General features: G+C 32.4%; 1 protein-coding gene across 4 annotated transcripts in view; it reads left to right on the top strand.

The window, feature by feature from the left end:
- Positions 1 to 6,595: 6,595 nt before the first annotated feature.
- Positions 6,596 to 9,754, top strand: part of LOC117117685 (rhodopsin-like) — a 23,170-nt gene continuing 20,011 nt past the window's right edge. For 2 of the 4 annotated variants that reach the window (XM_033262071.1, XM_033262072.1), the window contains exon 1: positions 9,618 to 9,668. The gene's annotated coding sequence lies outside the window, so the exon portion shown is untranslated. Of the gene's footprint in view, positions 6,688 to 7,728; positions 7,906 to 9,617; positions 9,677 to 9,754 lie in introns of those variants that run through there. The other 2 variants (XM_033262074.1, XM_033262073.1) reach the window with 2 other exon arrangements.

The following is a 9,754-nucleotide window of genomic DNA, read 5'->3' on the forward strand; positions in this document are numbered from 1 at the left end:
TATGAGAAATTGAACATGCTATTTACAACATTGTTCAAATTACTATTTATGGATGAAACTCTCTTTGATAATTTGTCTTATACCAAGTTGTCTGCCATCTATGACGAGTTGAAGAACAGATTTAGTTTTCTTTTCTTTTGTTCCGCTTGTTGCATAGAGAAAAGTGAGAATTTTGCGAAGATCATCATTGTCTTCTTATAGCATGATTGATCAATTTTGATTGTTGGTCTTGATAGAGGTCCTAAGGTGGCGATTGGTGGCTAAATAAGGTTACAGGTTAAAGGTTATACAATTATACCGCGCAAAATACTAGGGTCTCTATACGCAAGGGGAAACGAGGCGATGTTTATCTACTTGAACGCTTCGGAAATTTTTAAGGGGTGGGGGACTGTGACTGGGGAAGTTTTGAGGGCCAACCCAAGATACACCACTGAGTGTATTATTTATGCCTATCACCAAAGAACTTATAATAGAAAACTTCTATCCTCGTCAGGCCTATCACGCAATGAAAACTGTATTTCATTAAAAACAAAACTTGTGTCCGTTTTTAAATATACTTTAAAAAAATACTTCGGCTTATCCTTCATACTGCTGAGAGTGTTGTAGTTTTATTGAACCTCATACAATTCTATGTTTTCTGTAGCAAATTCATATAGCTTCGTAAGTTCAATTATAAGTCAATCGCCGTCTTTGAATGTTAATTTTAATAATCAACTGTTGTAGTCAGTCATCGGTTGATATAGTGATATGATCAGTATATTCATTTAATTTTATTAGGGTCCATTGATTCAATGAATTACTTTTTTTTCATACTTAATATTGAATTTAAAATAACATTCTTCGGGTTTTTTTTAATCAACGTTGTTTTTACGAAAGTTTTTTTTTTTTCAATTACCACAGTGTCAGCAAACGGTGATTGGGTAAGTGTCTGCTTCTCTTTCCGCACTGTTTCTCATTCCTGTGTAAAGACACTAGAGTAGAATCCGCGGTGAGCGATATGTAGGCCTACAACTTAAATTGTTATTTTGCACACGAACCTAAAAAAGATTAAGCCAAGCGTGCAATATATGAAAAATATAGCACTGTTGGGGATAGGCAAATAACACTACGAGTTGCAGTGATGACGTCACGATTGACTTATAATGCTGATTAGACCACAATTAGACAAAACATGCAACAGGCTTTGATTGAGTTCCTTGGCAACAACGAAGAACAAAGAGTGAAAATAGAAACACATGTGCGACGGATCAGGAGGTGAGGACGGACAAAGTGTTCTGACTGAAATTCTGAAAAAGAATGGACATTTCCGCACTGTGTCAAAAAACTTAACAACCGACCAATCAAAACAGAGGCCAGGAATACGTGCTTGCCAAAAGCCGGGCACACACGCAACCGACAGTCGTCACCTGACGCAATTTTATGGAGAACGCAAAGCCACGACACGCGTGCAACGGATCATTATTTAATGACGATCCGTTAAGACTGCCCCGCAGGGCAGTCCTGAATATTGCTGCTGGTCCCACTTATATTTTTTCGTATAGAGGTTAGTAGAGATTCGTCGGGGGGATAAAAAAAAAAATCTAAAACGTTCATATCAAATGTTGGCTTTAATCGGATAGGCCTGTAGAAATTAATCCTTTGGGCATGAGATACAAAAAAAAAACAAAACAAAATAAAAAAACCAAAAAAAAAAAAAAAACATCATTAGGTCAAGATGTTATGAGCGTCTAGCAGCTTATTATTTTTAAACATTTTCCTTATTGGGAATGGAGCCTCCCCCTCTCAAACCCTCTACCTCGCTCGGGCAAATGCTCGCGGATGGCGCTACGCCCCAAAATACAAATTTTGCTCTGCATGTCGGGGGCGTTGCCCTGCCATCGGGGAAATCCTAGCGCCGCTACTGATACAAAGAGGCGGTAATAACAATCCATAAATAACAGTCGATACTTGAATACTATAATGTTATAAACCAAATATTATGGGGGAAAAACAAATATGTGCCAAAAGTAAGTCATTATATTTTCGAAATTGGATTAGATCATGTATTCTAAAAGTCAAAGATGTCATAGACATAGATAATGGCAATTTCATATCATCATCCGATTTAAAATCCAAATTGATATTTAAACATAATTAAATGTCGGACTACACATGTGTAATTAATGCTATCCCATTGAAGTGGAAACGAATATTGAAAGAAAAAAAAAACCCATCAACCCTTATGGTAACAATGATTATAAAGGCAACAAAATAATTGACATCAAAACAAGTGTATAGAGTATTAAAAGACTCTAAATATGTTACACCATTAGCGCAAACGAAATGGGATGCTATGTTTGAATTACCTTTGGAAACAGTTTGGAAAAGAAGAATTACCAGATTTAAAAACAAGAAATTAGCTCAATTCCACTTTAAATTACTCCATAGGAAAATTCCAACGAAAGATTGTATAAATGGAGATTAAGAGAGTCTATGAATTGTGATAATTATCAGGTTTTTGATACAGAAAAACATATGTTCGTAAGCTGTAAAAATGTGAGAAATCTCTGGAGAGAAGTAAGGAACATAACAAATGTCGACACAAACACTGGCTTATTTAAAAAAAAAATTATTTGGAACAGACAACATATAAGCAAGGTGTATACTCTGGGTGCCTACTGTATTTATAAAGCTAAGATTTTAGACCTGCTACAAACAAAAAATAACATAGATGCCTTAACGTTGTTCAGAAATGAAATACACAGAAATGAACTTTAACTCATGCATCTTGTACTACTAAAAAAAATAATAATAATTGACTTTTATTGTGTTCTTTTTTGTTAAATAAGATTAAAATAAATAAATAAAAAAACGAAATTAATTGATCACGTCTATATAACGACGGAACACCTTTTATATACGAAAGGAGAAACTTAGTAATGTCGTGCTCTGAAAAAAAAAAATAAATCAATAAAAAAGCGCAACAATGATAGTCACATATGTCTATTCATGTTGTTACTCTTGGTTATTGGTTGTACAAATTTTCAAATATATGTTTTAGTTGTATAATGTAAATGATGAACGCAAGTCCGCAGGGACATTGTGCAAATATGTAAAATGAAACTATGAAAAACAATACTGAAATGAATAAAGGTGGTTAACCCACACGAAAGAGAGAGAGCGAGAGAGAGAGAGATAGAGAAACAATCCATAATTCATTTGTTGACTTTACTTTGGAAAGCATTCCAACACTCTTTTGTAAAAATTATGATTAAAAAGATTACTATCAACAATATTAAAGTTTCAAATTCATTAGTACAAAAAGCAAAAAAAAAAAAAATAAATAAATAAATAAAATAATAAACAAACGATTTTAAGACATGATGGTATAGAGTTATTTTAATCAGACAATAGAAACATTGTTCTAAATCAATCAAGATTAATTTATCAATCAAAAATCCCATCTCAGACATTTTCATCAAATGTAAATAGATGACATAGATTTTCATTGCATTTAAATAAAGTTTGATTGATTGAATCTGCTTTTGGAAAAGAAAATATCCCTACTCAAAAGAAGGAGTTGTAACGGTCCCTATCCTAAAGTACAACCATCTATTCAAATTAATGTTGCCTTTGACCTTATCATACAAAACAACTTAAAATTTCAAGCAATTTATATTATTGGAGACTGAGAAGATTCCCCATGGTGAACCTGTAAAGAACAATGTATAAAGTACAATAACTCCAAATCAGGATATATTACTTTAAAAGCCGGTGTCTCTCAAGGGAGAAAGCTTAGTCAATTACATCTCAAATCATGATAAATATTGCTGTTTATGCTTCAAAAGGTAACACATTTGTTCATATGCTGTGATCTCTGAAGCTTTCGATTGAAATCGTAGAACGGGAACGTAGAACGCAAAAGACTGACGCACGAATGTTTAATACAGTACAATCCTCTTTCTGGCCGAACGTAGATTCGGCCGACAACCGTTCCAGATTTAAAGATAGAACGTTCAACGCAAATCGGAACTCCCTAATGAAAACAGTACATACTCAACATGTGGTTATTGAACCCGGAGAAAGCAAATTGGGTGATCTTCATAATCTCCATGATTAGTGTAATAACAAATCCTTATTCCCGTATATGGCTGTGCTTAAACCAAATACCTAATGTTAGTCCTCAATAAGAACCGTTTCTGAAAACAAGGCTTTTATTGCTAACATGGAATTATTTTTTTTTCTAAACAAATAATGTGAATCTGATGTTCAGCTGAATATTCATCTAGGCTGTCCCTGATCTTTGTCGTCTTGTTTGATTTTGTATTGTCACCGTTTTCCCCCTTTTTTTTGGGGTTGATTAAACAAAAATTTAAATGAAAAAAATGAAAATAACTTTAACTAGGTCGAATGCAGATTAGAAACCTTTTTGATTAAAGGAAATTAGATTTCAACACTGATAATCAGAGTTAAGTGTGAGTGATGTGAGGCCTAGACCTCTATACACGAAAGTCCTGAGATAATTTCAGATATGAGTATAATGCATGAGGAGTGGACGTGTGTTTTTGAGTCTATAAATAGAAATCAGCCTAGGTTTTTTTACTCCTACTGTATTTTATATTTCTATGAATTCCTGACGCGAAAAGCTGGGAGTGGGTGAGAGTTTACTATTTTAAATTGCCTACATTAAGCTTAGTAATAGTAGTAACCCACTACTCTAATAGTAACCCACCTTAAAAAACACATCAAAGATTTGTAACCCAGGATTATTATTAGACGTTTTAAGGTAGGTATAGTACTTTTATATCTATATTATTTAAAAAAATGATTGACAGAAAAATAAACAAAATGTAACCATAAGCATGGGTATACATACGTACTCTCTTAATTGTTTATGACATTTACCTGTTTTGTGGATATTGTTATCGTAAACTCCCTTTCTATCACAAATAATGTTACCGAACACTTATTACAGTCAGCCTCTTAGTTTAAATTATTATTATTACCAAATACAGTAGAGCCCCTATTAACGGACACCATCGGGACCATAAAAAGTGTCCCCTTAATAGGAGTGTCCCCTGATTAGTGGTAACCTTATTCGGGGGACACTAACCAAAAACGTGAAATTATCCCCTTAATAGGGGTTTTTGGCATGTTTTCGTACTAGATTCTTTATAATCTTATTTTAATTGACCTAAGAATGAGTTACAGTTTAACTATACCTAATTTATAACAATAATTATTTGCAATGCAAAAAATGATTTATTTAAGATATGAAATTAACAGATATGTAATCAAAACTACAAAATTTATGTTATATGTTCCCGATATTTTTTTTATTCCAGTGCAATGTTAATGACCAAATATTCTTTATAAAAATATTGAGCTTTCTATTCGATGCACAAGATAGAATGCTATTAATACATGTCACCAACTTAGAAATCAGGGTGCAGGCTTTCCGGATAGATTAGAATGCTTTATCAAAATACACAAAACAAGAAATCTCCATGGTTAATGGTCAATATTGACAATATTTTATTCATCCAATGCCCATTCTAAGGATGGAAAACATTCTGGTTTGATGTTAAGTTTATTGCTCAAAAGGTGTAAAAATATAAATTTGAATGATTTTTTAAATTATTTTATTTGACCATTTTTCACACTCAAAAATTGTCCCCGTCCCCTTCATATGGGTGTCCTCTTAATAGGGGTGCCCCAAAGGAGGGGTTCTAATGTATATTCCAAAATTATCAGTAATTAATTTTATTGCAATGTTTATATTCTTACTACAGAAACCAAATAGCATCGTCTATGTGGCTAGACGATTTGAGATGTATTGAAGGCTTTCATCGATTTTCTCAATTAATCGAAATCAATCTGCGAAACCAAATGTGCTCACACACCAATTTCTAATGTACAAAGTATAGTTCTAATGTAGTGTGAAAGCAGCACTATAACAGAGTAGAGACATTGGTGTGTCCAGGAGTCTTGAAATGATTGGGGTGGGGGGAATGATTAGGTGAGGGGGCGCTAACTTGCAAGATAAAGTGATATGAGGGTTGACTTTTTTTGGGTGGGGGTAGACTGGTGAAGTGGGGGAAACTGGAGGGGGAACAAGTGGTTTTTTTGGGGGAGGCGTGCTTCCCCCAAGCACCCCCTACGCCACTGAGAAGAGACTGCTCTGTAACAAAACCAAGTGAAAAACATATATACCGGTAACAATATAATCATCCGTAAATCGAATATTAATATATGAATTTTTTATACAATAGAAGTGACGTCAATATATCCTGTCACATGTCAATTATAACTTCTATTCGCATTCATGTTTGTTTTCTGGAAATTTTAGTATATTCACGTGTTTACTTATGTAAATTAATAAACACATTTTTAATGTAGTGTGAAAGCAGCACGTATGCACTAGTTTCATACACATAATTACCGTAGCTACCGTATATATCATATCATGGAAGTCAATCAGTATAATGCAACCGATCTCAATCACAGTGAAATACTGTAACTTCATAAGAAACCAGTATCCTTGCTTTTTGCAGGTTAACCTCGATGCTACGGTTCATTTCAGCCTCTGTCGTTGTGTGGAATGAACATTACTACGGACCACGCCTATACGCAATTCAGAACAATGACGCTGCGAGAAATTGGTTATTTTCCTACCTTTACCTTTACGCCTCCTTCCTAAAATACTGTGTAAGTAATAATAATTGGCCAATTCTAAGCAAATATTGATTTCGGAAGTATATTTTTTTTCTAAATTAAAAAAGTATCGCACATGACTAGAATGTTAAGCCTTACAACAAGGTTTCCCACATTTTGTTCCCTCATTATAGCTCACCATATGAGTCAGTAATCAATTACATTAACTATTCTAATATAAAAAGAAACAATTAAATTCCATTATCGCCTACAACACCAAAATAATATCTCTCACGTTTCCAGATTTATGTTTATCAATCAAGTGATACCATAAATTTATGCAATAGGCCTATACCTATTGTAACTCTTTAATTGTATTCTTTTCTCTTTATTGTTATATTATGTTTTCTATTATTATTATTATTATTATCATCATCATCATCATCATCATCATCATCATCATTATCATCATCATCATCGACAACAAAAACATCGTTGCCATAACCATTATTATCAATTTCTTTTTTTTATTTTTCTTTATCATCATCATCATCATTATCTTCATACAACTCTACAACTACTTCATGTAAAACGTACATTTAAAAAAAGATAATGTACGTTAAAATAATTACTAACGAGTTAATTATTACTCATTAAAGTATATGCTATACTCTGTTTCAATGCAAACTACTTTGACATTTTAATTGAAGTACCATCACGACAGGCCCTAATTAATGCAAGCATGAGATCGTTTAAATATCAGAAGATTTAATTAGCTGCCGCTTTACATTTTAATTGACGGAGCCAACATTACCTCAATTACTTCACACCGTCTCCTATTTTGCAAAGAGTGTATGACTAGTTGGAGAGCGTCAACTCAAACACTGACGCAATAGCAGTTAATGATCAGGGCCTTATTACCGGGTGGAAGTCGCGACACACGCAGCTTCAGGGGCTCCGCTTTTCTCAATTATACGCGCTACTAATGGAGAAGGTGTAAATTAATAATCATCCATGTCAAAATTATAGATTGATATCAGTTTAAAAGCTAGATGTGTATTTTGCTGATTAACAATACTTTTTTTTAACTTCAAGGCCGAATTGAGTGATTTACTGTTATGATTCATTGGGTTAGATCAAAAAATCGGAAGTCAGGTAAGAGCGTATGGATAACCTATATTGATGATGATGTTAGTAACGGAGCTTGGCCGTAATAATGTTAAAATGGAGGAACAACGGGGCCTAGGGTGATATTTTACAGGATATTGACATGTAAGTTGGGCAGAAACTTGTGTTTGTCCTTGAACTGTTCTATTTTCTCTATGCTTTTTTTTATGCTTACAATTAAACAACTTAATGTTGTTATTGTTATTGTTATTATTATTATTATTATTATTATTATTATTATTATTATTATTATTGTTATCATTATTTTCGCTATAAATATATACAATTGGTTAAAACGTAATAATCATTATAATCAGTTGTTGTTCTTGTATTGGAGACTAAGGGTATTAAAACCGCCCTTTTTTACGTACTGGTGCCTAAGGATAGCCCCAATCTCAGACCAGGCCTCACGATCGACAGGCATTTGTTTTATCCTGTTTATTTCTGACCTCCAACTAAGTGATTGCCCTCATATTTTCTTTTATAATTTCTTTAATAAATAGTTCATAGTTCATAGTTCATTTTAATTCGGTTGACGTACACTTGCTCAAATGATCTAGTAAGAAAAGGAAAACATGTACGAAATATATACAACATAAAAAATAATTTTAAATATGGAACAAACGAATTTGAGAAACGTTTTGTTCTGCATCGAGCAGCCCTAAGCCGTCTACTAGAGCTTAACAATTGATAATTATTATGAAGTGGATAATCTGGTGGTAAATGGTAATATTACTAATAGTAGTAATAATAATAATATTAGTAATAATTTAGTAATATTTATGATCATAAAATAATAATACGTTTATACTTATATAATCGGATTATTACATATAATAATAATAATAATAATAATAATAATAATAATAATAATAATAATAATAATACGTTTATAGCGATATAATAAGGCCTCGCCCAAAAGACTTATTAAATAATAATAATAATAAATAATAATGATAATAGTAATAATAATAATGATAATTTATAATAATAATAAAAACAACAACCACAATAATAAAAAAAAAACAATAACTATAATACTTATAACAATTTATAACGATTAATAATTTCACTCTAAAAAACTGACACACGTTCGTAAAACTTGTTTATCTTTCAATAAAAATAATATAGGCCTTGATTAACGATTGAATGTAAATTAAACACAAATAATTAAACTGTACATAAAAAATGTACATCAATCGATTAAAAGAATATAGGCCTACGGTACGCTTGTTGATGTGCACATTTTTGTTTCCATGCCAACCTGAAATATTATTTTCAAAATTCATAAAGGTATCGAAGACATCGAAGATAAAACATTAAAGTTATATTATAGTTTCTTTCTGATGATAGCTATCATAAGAGGTTACATCATTAAAAATTGATGCAACTCACGTTTGTAATTATGTCAAGGTAGACATCAACAAAAGGAAGCAATCAATCACATTTGTATAAATGACAGGTGGTATACATTATATAATATTTTTTTAGTAATTGCATCCGCGAGCTTTTTCACATTAAAGCAAAACAAAAGAAATAAACCATTTTGATCTACGTGTAACCTTATTTCAAATATTATACTAGTTACAAAACGTCTTGTTTGTCTTCAGAGCATTTGGTGACTTAATTTGATTTGAGTACAGCATACATCTATAGATCATTAGTATTAACATTAGACCATGGTGTTTTCAAAAATAATTAAAAGTCCATGATTAGGCGATGTAATCTGGCAGCGTGCCACTGCGCATGAGCAGCACCAGGGCACGGTTGGTCTTTATAAGACCTTATATATATTGAGCGGTTAAATTATTTTAGTCCATAAGCTGATTTCAAGACGCACATACGCAAGAAGCTACTCATCTGGTCAGGTATGTTAGTAAGTTACTTTACATGTATAATAAAACAGATCTTGACCTAAATCATCACAGTTTTATGTATTGATTGTAGTGTATAT

Source organism: Anneissia japonica, unplaced genomic scaffold (assembly GCF_011630105.1).
Source record: "Anneissia japonica isolate Jap-2015-1 unplaced genomic scaffold, ASM1163010v1 scaffold13852_len218977_cov144, whole genome shotgun sequence".
Classification (NCBI taxonomy): Eukaryota; Metazoa; Echinodermata; class Crinoidea; order Comatulida; family Comatulidae; genus Anneissia; species Anneissia japonica.